At 39.0% G+C, this 10,349-nt stretch overlaps 1 pseudogene; it reads left to right on the top strand.

Moving 5' to 3' along the window:
• Positions 1 to 270: 270 nt before the first annotated feature.
• On the top strand, positions 271 to 7,589 carry LOC111755852 (T-cell surface glycoprotein CD1b2-like; annotated as a pseudogene).
• The last annotated feature ends 2,760 nt before the right edge of the window (positions 7,590 to 10,349 follow it).

The raw sequence follows: 10,349 nt of genomic DNA, 5'->3' as shown, positions 1-10,349 counted from the left end.
GAGATATTCAACTTAGAATTCAATGTAATACTGCATGGGGAGGCCCAAACACAGGGAAAGGAATTCTCTCGTCCCAAGAAGGAACTAAGGTGAGAAAAACCAATGAAGCATACATTTTCAGCAGGCTGAGCCACTGTGCAGCCCTGAGCACTTCCAGGCCACTGGTGAGACAGGTCATCCCAGTGCTGCCCCACTTCAGCCACCGCCTTTGACTCTGTAGTTGTGGGCCTGCCAGAGGCTGGGGGAGTGGAGTGACTCAGCACCCATCAGATGCCCCTGTCCCCACTGTCCCCACTGCCACTGCCACCACCTCCTCAGCCTCCCCAGATCTGGGTGGCCTTGAGGGCGCCAGGAGGAGGGCACATTGCAATGTTGTGGGTGCGGGACTGGACCTGCTGGGACGCATCACCAACTTTACCCATGCTGCTCGTGCGAGAACCCAGGCTCGCGGTGATGGCAATGAGTGGGCCCTCACCGCTGGAGCACCCCCGAGGTCCCTGAGTGGGCAACTGTGTCTTGACTGCCACCAGGCCCATGCGGCTGGAGCACAACGGAGCTGCCACTGCAAATGGAGCCCAGGGAATCTGCTTCCAAAGACACCTCTTCAAACATTAATCAAAAGTACAGAACCAGAATTTTCCAATTTGCTGCAGTGCTCAAGCAGCTTTGGAGAATTGGGCCTGCCTGCCCATGCCCTGAAATCTGGACTGGGTGACCTGGAATGAGTGCTCCCACACTATCCCGAGGCCCTAGGAGGGAATTTAAGATACCTTAGATAACAGCAAATTGAGCCAGCAACAAAACCTCAGTCAGCACGCTTCAGAAATAACATAAGCAATATGGAGAGGGCCAGATACCCCCAGGACACACCTTTCTGAAAAAAAACAGAAACATGACAAGAGAGAGAAACTAAAAAAAACGCCTCCAGCCATGATGCTGGATAAATAAGCCCAGGTGAGGTAAATACAGAAGAGAACCAGTGCATTAATCATGCAATATTAGATACAGCATCAGCAGACATAAAGAAATAACTTCATGACCTCATAGATGAATTTAAAACTGTACTTCTGATCCAAATGAGGCAAGATATAAAAAGATTAAAGAAATGATAAGCCCCTTGCAAGAGAACACAGATGGAAGGATGGAGGAGCTCAGAAAAGGAAGAGAAACCTTGGATAAAGAATATAAACAAAATCTACTAAAATATATGAAACAGATCCAAAGAGATTACCAGGAACTAAAAACTCCATTGAAAGCTGGCAAAATGCCTTGACAGAAACTAAAGTTAGCCTTTTGAAGCTTGAAGAGAGATGTATGATTTGTGATCATGAAAGAAAAGATCTCTTCAAAATAAAAAGGAACCAGGAAGAAACAATTCAAAGGCTAGAAGATTACAAGAGGATTTATAACTTAAGATTAAAAAAATATGAGTGAAGAATCAGGAGTAGCTACAAATGAACTAAAAAGATGATTCACAGATATAATTAGGGAAAATTAATTATAGGAAAAATAAATTATATCCACATAAAAGAGGCATAGAGAACTCTAGCCACCTAAAACCAAAATAGACCTACACCCAGACATATAATAATCAAGATTCCAGAAACCCACCACAGGAACAGACTATTAAAAGCAGTCAGAAAAAGAAGCAGATTACCTACCATGGAAAAATTATCAAAATGATGACAGAATTATCAACACAAAATTCAAATTGAGAAGGTCCTGGAGAGAAATAGTCCAAGCCCTGAAAATAACCTCCAAGCAAGACAAGTACCCAGAAAAACTCTCTCTCAAAATTAATGGAAAAACAACATATTTCCAAGACAAGGAGGAACTGTGGGAGTTCACAGCAACCAACAAAACCCTACAAAAAATATTGAAGGACATTCCAGAGAGAGAGAAAGGAAAAAATACCAGGATTTCAACACCAGTGACAGAGAGGCCTGAACGAATGGAGCAGACAGTGGAATGAAGGAGTAAAGTTGACAAATAATAGCAGAAGAATAAAATAGCAGAAATGAGGCAGAGACAATAAGCTATCATCTTTAATATAGATAGCTTTGATACACTAACAAAAAAGATACACAGGCAGAGTAGATTCGGAGGCAGGAATCCATCGAGACTCTCTGAATAGGAAATACACTCAATCTGAAAGAGGGTTAATAAACTGAGTCAAAGATGAGCAAACAATGCTATATATGACAATAAACCAGAGAGAAATAGGGACAACTCATCCAGCAGCCACAAGATAGATTGTAAAGCTATGACACTTTTTGGCAGTGTAGAACTACACAGTTCCAAGGAAAGAAAACTGTGACTTTAACAAGTAAAGGAGTACAGCTGAAGATAAAGCCCAGGGGCAAATAGGTTCAACAATACTCAGATAGATAACAGGTTGGCCTCATAATCTAAAAACTAAAGGAGCTAGGGAGACCCAAAATATATAAAGTGTCCTGAGAAAGGGAAAGGGGAAGTATTGTCTAAAAAAGGAAGGCAGACAACATTATTAATAATGTATCAATATTTAAAAGTCATAGTAGTCTTATTTTGCTGTTTAGTTTGATTATATTTTGTTCTGGTCTCTCTACTCATATTAGATTTGAGGGCAGAGACAGCTAACCCCAAAATAGCAGGTTATACCATGGTAACTATCCTTAATTTCTATTAACTTAAACTGAAACCCTGTATTACTTACATTGACTTACTATGACTGATCTTATTTGAAGCTGGTTTGTTAGACCACTGTTTAGCCTTGACTGATTTTATTCAAATTTGGTATGCTTGATAGTATCAAGTCTAAAAGTAAAGGCAACTACTCTGAAGATGACAACATGCAAAAGATATCGATTCTGGTTTTGATTATTAACTGCTTTTAAGTCCTACAATGTCTTCGAATTTGTATTTTTATTAAAATAGCTATGTAGTGTTATGTTCAATTATATTATGCGTGATGACATGGACAATTCCATTGAAAATAACAAGAGAAAGCATAGTAATTACTGTAGATCACCTAATATTGTGGTCCTATATGTCTTTTTCATTTCATGTTTTTCTAGGAATTTAATATGTTGTCTTGTTTTGATCTGTTTTTCCCTATAATACAGAAAGAATAGATATACATGTAGAGATTCACACATGGGAATAATTTCTAAACTGTTTATAGGAACAGATTATATAATACATGATGTAATGAACAGATATTTTGAAGAAGAGGAGACACTAAGAAACCCAGTGCTGGGGCTGGGGGTTTAGCTCAGCGGCATAAGCACCTGCCTTGAAAGCAGACAGTCATGAGTTCGATCCTCGATACTGATAAAAAGGAAAAAGACTAAAAGAAAAAAAAAAAAGAAGAAGAAACCCAGTGCTAATTCATAACATTATGATACACAATCTAGCAATACTATTATTCACTATTCAGGGTGATATTAATCTAGTCTCTTGTGTTCAATTTCAGCATATGTAAAGATAAAGACAGCTAGTATGAAAAGACTGAGAAATATTTTGGTAATCATTGACTTCCCCCAAATCAGATCTTGAAGACTTAAAAAGCCTTCATCATCCTGTAATGATTTGGTTAGTTCTATAATGTTCAGTACATAGTCAATGTGTGTGAAGGTGGGGCAACTATTTGGAAGAAAACTAGAGAAAATGAGATAGACAATGAAGATCTCCAGTGGACTTGCTTTGAAATCTATTTCTTTAAATTGTTTCCTTATAAACTGTTTTTTCTGTTTTGTTATGCTTAATCTTACCCTCTTTAATATGAAAAACAAGTGTGTAGGACTGATAACCATATTACTAAGTTCTTGTTGGATCATTGAGCAGAACTGTTTGCAGTGTTATTGTTTGAATATCATTTTGTATACTTTGATTTTGTAACTCGAGCAACTATTTCTAAGATAACTGTATGTAACTTATCAACTAGTGATTTCTTATGATTTTTTCTGAAATTCTGCATTGTTTCTATCCTTTTTATCTATTTTTTCTTTCTCTTTAAATAAAAAAAGCAAACTCATATGTATAAATACCATGTAGTCTCTCTAGTGTAAGAAATGGTAAGCGTACATAAGAGTTTATGGTAATCATGATTCCCCATTCCATTGCTTTGAAGCCTTATACTATTTGCATTCATTAGTTGGAATAGTTTTACCCTGGTTTATATGATTTTATTATCTGTGATAGTATAAGTAGCTATTTTGAAGAAAATAAGACTTTATATTAGCCAGTGCTGATTTAGTATCATCTTACTCTGAAGTCCAAATATGCTTTTGTTCTTCTGTTTCCATTGGTTCTATCATATTGTATCTTATTGGCTTTTATTATGTGTGATAGTATAAACAAATTTTCTATGGAAAATGAGATAGTATAGTAGCCATTGTTTATTCTCTGTTATTTGGTTCTGAATGCCCTGTAACACTTTCATTCTCTTAAAGTTTTTGTACTATTTTTAATGTTTGATACTATTGTGTATGAAGTTATGCTCAACTATTCCAATGAAAGAGACATTATGATCTTTACTCTTAATTACGGGTTGTCTTGTGGTGAAATACTGTGTTGTTTACAATGTTCTGTTCTGATCTGCTTTGTCATGTCCTCTTTTGTCTTAATCTCTTTAAAATAAAAAAAATTAAAGAAAGAAAATCAATCAAGGAGTGATATTTTCCTCATATTTCTGATTGTCTGCCCCTTTGATATACATAATATTTACTGCTTTTTATCCTTAGACATGTAATTTGGTTGATTTTTATGGTCACAATGGCAAATTCTGAAGAGTTTGTTAAAGCAGAAGTCAAGATATGAACAACTGTAAGCAGACATAAAAAATGTGGTTTGGGAGCTGGGGGTTTAGCTCAGTGGGATAAGCACCTGCCTTGCAAGCAGGCGGTCGTGAGTTCGATCCCCAGTAAGGATAAAAATGAAAAAGACAAAAAAATGTGGGTTTAGGGAGACCAGATACAAGGAATGAAAGAAGAAAAGGGGATACACAGAATGTTGGAAAAGAATAATGTGATGGCAGAGAAGACAGGGCAGGGGGAGGCAGAGATGCCCAGGTGGGTGGGAAAATGACAAGTATCCTTCTGGGGTAAAGGCCGTAAGAGGCTTAGTATCAGTCCCACACTTTCCAGACCTGAAATTGAAGGTTAATGTAAGTATAAGTACTTTTCAAACGACATACAGGCTTTTCTGAGCTCGTATGAAGAAAGCTGAAGGTAGGGAAAGAAATTAGGACTCAAGGAGACAAGAGTCAGTCTGGAAGTCAGGGAAACAGGGGGATGAAAATGGAGTAGGAGTACCTGGAGAGTGCAAGGCAAATATTTTCACTGAGGCACGATTTCTCTGAGGAAGAGATTGTCAGTTGGAATAGAGTTGAAGCCACTACTACAGAATACAGAGCAAAAAAATTGTTGCTAAACTCATAGATCAAACACAAGCTGAAAGACTGAATTCCTCTCTCTCAGAGAAATGCTGCTCCTGGCACTGACTTTGCTTACAGTTCGGTTCCTAGCTTGTGCTAATCAAGGTGGTAAGAGGAACTCTGGCAGCTGCTGGCTCTGGTTCATGAGTTCTAAGTAGAGGCAGCCTGTACTTACCCAAATGCATCAGTGACCAATACTCTGAGCCTTCCTTTTTCCAGAGCTCTTTCACTATTTTGATGGTTGGGGCTGGAACCTGAGGCTCTGGGACTCTTAGATGGGTCAAGCCTTGTGGGTCATATAGACTCTTGATTTTCGCTTTCTGTACATGTTTTCACTTTCCTTCATGCTCCTCTCTTTTTTTGCTCATATTATTATTTTAAACTTTATTTTTAATAGTACTTGTTTGTAGCACATAATATTTACATTGTTAGTCTTTGGTTCATATACATAACCCATCTTAGTTTCTCTTTTCACTCCCTTGACCTCTTCTCCCCTACTTCCACCTTTTGATCCCATTTCCATTTTAGAAAGGTTTACCCCCATTTCCAAATATATCTTATTTTTAATCTATAGCTTTCCCTTGTTATACAAGAGAAACCATGCAATATTTAAGTTTCTCTGTGTGATTTATTTCACTTCAACATTATAATCTCAAGATATTTTCACTTTCTTACAAATGACTAGTTTATGCTTCTTAATGAGAGATTCTTACTCCATAATGTTAACTACACTTTCTTTGTCCACTTGCTTCTTAATGGATGAATAGGCTACTTCACAGATTTAACAACTATGAATCATGATATTATAAACAAGAGCTACAATTTTATCCATTTTTGTCTCCATAGACATCCAGGATCCAACCACTTTCCATGTCAACCAAATCACATCATTCATCAACAGCACCTGGACACCAAATCAAGCCTGAGGCTTGTTAGGTGACTTACAACTTCACAGGTGGGACAGTGAACCCAGAACTTGCTTATTCCTGAAGTCCTGGTCTAAGGGAAACCTTAGTAATGAAGAGATATCTGGGCTGGCAGAGATGTTCTGAGTCTATTTCTTTGGGTTCATCTTAGAAGCAGAACAACTTTCAAGTGAATTCTAGATAGAATATGAGTGCAGTTCCCAGACATGAGGGCCATTTACCATGACTTTGTCTCTTGGCTCATTAAATGCTCCCTCTGATCTTATTGCCTTTTCCCTACTTCCCCTAACTGCATGCCCACATTTGACTATCACAGTCTCCCACCTGGACTTGCCCTCCACAAGCATATTCCAAACTATTACTGCTCTGCACTTTAATAAAGGAAAAGGACTGTAATTATTTGATCCTTGACTCTTATTCCCACTCAAAACCAACATTCTGGGTCCCTTCACATTCCTCTATTTTTTCTTTGCTGTTTAATAACATCTTTCTGTTTTCCTTCTGTGCAGACCCCTTTGAGATTCAGGGCACAGCAGGCTATGAGCTCCATTCTGGGGATGCCACTGTAAGATTCCTAAAGGGGCATATTAGGGGGACTGGACTTTTTGAGTATCAAGAATTATTCATGTTGGCTTACTCTAGATGGTGGTGCCTAGGCACAGATGTTCGCATGTACATCTTTCAGCACATAGGTATCTATGACATAATAGAATTAATCCTTCTAGAATTCTGCCCTCAGTTTCTCTTGAGTATCCTTAAAGCTGGGAAGGTGAATCTGCAGAAGCAAGGCTAGTCATGCTCTGTTTTACTTTGCATCACTTTCTTTAGTTTAAAAAGTCGAAAGATACTAGAAGAATGTCCTTAATAATATGCTATTCTCAAAGAATATAGGAGTTTGTATTCAAACTTGGGGGTTTCACAGTTACATGGTGTGGGATAGAGTCATAATCTGATGCTTGTCTATCTTGTTCCTGTCCCAGTGAAGCCTGAGGCTTGGCTGCCCCAGGGACCCAGCTCTGGGCCTGACAATCTGAAGCTGGTGTGCCACGTCTCTGCCTTTAACCCAAAGCCCATATGGGTGATGTGAATGGAGGATGAACAGGAGAAGCTTGAAACTCAGAGAGGGGGAATCCTATTCAATGCTGATTATACATGCTGATGACACCCTGGATATGGTAGCTGAGCAGGCTGTTCATCTGTCTTGCCAAGTGAAGCACAGCAGTCTAGGAGGGCAATGCATCTTTTAGTATATTCTGGCACAATATAGAAGCAAAAGTACAAGATGAGCAGGTTTATTGAAAATATGTAAAAGAACACACAACTCATGGTGGCTGGGCTATCTCTTTAGACCAGATACATAGAGGCAGAAGATTATGTGACCTCTAATTTAAATGGTGCATTTGGTAGATGTTGATGATGTGTGAGGAACCAACTGAAATTCTTTGTGCATGAAAATAGGAAGGAGAGTTGAAATTAGGGCTGAAGAAGAAGCAGAAAGTGGTAAGCATTTCCACTTTGGCCTTCCATCATGTAAAACTGCTGTTATAACTGTAAAATTAAGAACCTTTAATTCTCAACTTTGTATTGTTAGGAAAAGGGTGAAGACTGCCTCTTACTATTTTCTGCTGGACAGGGACATCATGTTGGGATCTAGGGTGTTGATGGGATGACATTTGATGTCCATGTAAAAGTTCGTACCAGAGGTTTCATCATGGATGAGGAATTAATCATTGGTGAACATTCACATCCTAGATTTGAGAAATATGAAAGATAAGGTGTTATGAGGAGGCAGATCACTAACATAATTAAAGAACCCAGGAAAGATAGAAGGAAAATTGCCCTGGATCCAAATGTGTCATTCCATCAGGGCCATAGTGAGGGTGAATCTGAAAAATATGCATGGATTTGGGAGGAGTGGAGTTATGAGAGGTAGATTTTTGTTGTTGTTGTTGTTGTTTTAATCTGATAGGGAAAAAGTTAAAAGAGTAGGAAAGCCTTGTCTTTGCTCTAGGAGTTGAGCTGGAAAGAATAAAAAGCATGAGAAATAGAAGGCCTGACATTTGCGTCATGTTTGGGAATTTATAGAGTAGGAGTCAGGAGGGTCGTGGCTGTGTCACTATAAATGACACAAGATCTTAGACCTACAGGAGTCTCATGTTTAACTAAACAGCTGAGAATAGACAGAACTAAGATAGCTATAGTGAAAAAATTAACAAATAGAATATAAGGGATCAGGAACAATTTAGGACATAAAACATGACCCAGCCTGAAAATTGTGTCTGTGGGGCCTTGGTGAGATGGAGATGGGAGATAAGAGATGAGATGACTACTCAGAATGTTTATAGTCAGGGAAATTAGGGTTAAAAGGGCACTGCTTTGTTTGAGTGATGTGGAAACATGATGGCAGTCCAGTGACCTTGACCACCATTGAAATTCCAAGGAAGACAGATAGGGGCCACTCCACTTTAGTTGTAGTCTTTTTGAGAGATATAAGATATAAAGGCTGAGTCATTTCTGACTGGATATTCTGAGGTAGAACAAACCTTGGAATGACTTTTTGTAACAGAACTTTAGTAACTATATCAGCAGTCTCCCTGGTTGTGGAAAGGATTTTATCTATCTTGAAAAAGTGCAAACAAAGGTGAGAAGATATTTGAGAGTTTTGTGGTGGAGCAATGGTGTAAAAAGTACAGTCCTGACCAGGGGTATGTCTGCAAAATTGGTGAGTAGAAAAGGATGGGGTTGGTATGTGTCTCTGAGTAGAGGTTCTAATATAGAGATGACAGGTGTAAGTTGTTGAAACCTGAGGGTATCTGGGTCAGTCTACATAAACACAAAGGAATCATGACAATCAGGAGGTAGGGGGATGGCCAAAAAGGCATCTTTAAAATCTAGCACTATGAAGTGAGTGGTGCAGGGGGGATACAAGAACATAGTACAAGAGTTTGGCACCGTTGGGTGAATTGGGATAGCAGCATCACTGATTACTCTAAAGTCTTGTACCGGATGATAGGACTCATTAGACTTGAGTATTAGAAGAATGAGACTACTGTAAGGTGAATCAGTAGGTTTAAGAAAATCATCATCTAAAAGATGCTTGATTATAGTTTTGTGTTCCTGTACATGTTTGGGAGCTATAGGATACTGCAGAACATGTGGAAAAATTGAGAGATCTCTGAGATGAATGAAAACAGGAATAGATCACATGGGTATCACTGTTGGGGTTGGAGGCATTTTAAATTATGGGATCAACTAGAGAAGAAGAGAGAGGAGGGAATGGCTTTGTGGTGTATTGTGATGATGTCTGGAGGACAAGAGCTGTCGGGAGGGAGAGGGTAAAGGGGAAGTTAAACTTTTGGAGAAGATCCATATCTAAAAGGGATGTGGGACATGTTAGAATAACCAGAAAGCTATGGGTGAATAAGATAGATTTGAATCAGCATGGAATGGGCCCTGTTTGAAGATGCTGTGTAGGTTGGCTGTCAGCACCCACTACAAAGGCTGAGGATTTAATATTATGGCCTGAAAATTCAGGTAGAACACCATATATGGCCTCCATGTCTACAAGTATAAAGAATGTCTTATGTGAGACCTCCAGTGATACTTGGTGCTTTGAGAAAAATGCATTAATGGGGGCTGTGAGCCCCAACACCTATCAGTCTTCAGCAGCAAGTCAAGTAGATCACCCAGTGGTGAATGCAGTTGTGATGAGATCTCCTGTGAGGGCAAGGATTCAGAGAATGGATTATCTGCTCTCTGGCAGCTAGGACAGTTGCTCTTCCAATTGCCCTTGAGATCACAGAAGGGGCATTCTCTTTCCCAGTGTCCTTTTTGTCACCCTTGAAGCATGCCCAGAAGGGGTCAGGCAGCTCCACCTTGTCTTGTTTTACCTCTCTTAGAGCTCTGTCACTGCTAAAAGATCATATTGTAATTTTTTTTCTTTTGATTTTTATCTCTGTTGTTGAAAACACAAAAAGCCATATTAGGAAGGTCTCCCTGTGGGGTTT

This window comes from Cavia porcellus, unplaced genomic scaffold, assembly GCF_034190915.1.
Source record: "Cavia porcellus strain 051 isolate PalLab524CR breed Dunkin Hartley unplaced genomic scaffold, mCavPor4.1 scaffold_7, whole genome shotgun sequence".
Taxonomy (NCBI): Eukaryota; Metazoa; Chordata; class Mammalia; order Rodentia; family Caviidae; genus Cavia; species Cavia porcellus.
The sequence above is the reverse complement of the archived record's forward strand: the minus strand, read 5'-3'. Positions and strand labels throughout refer to the sequence as shown.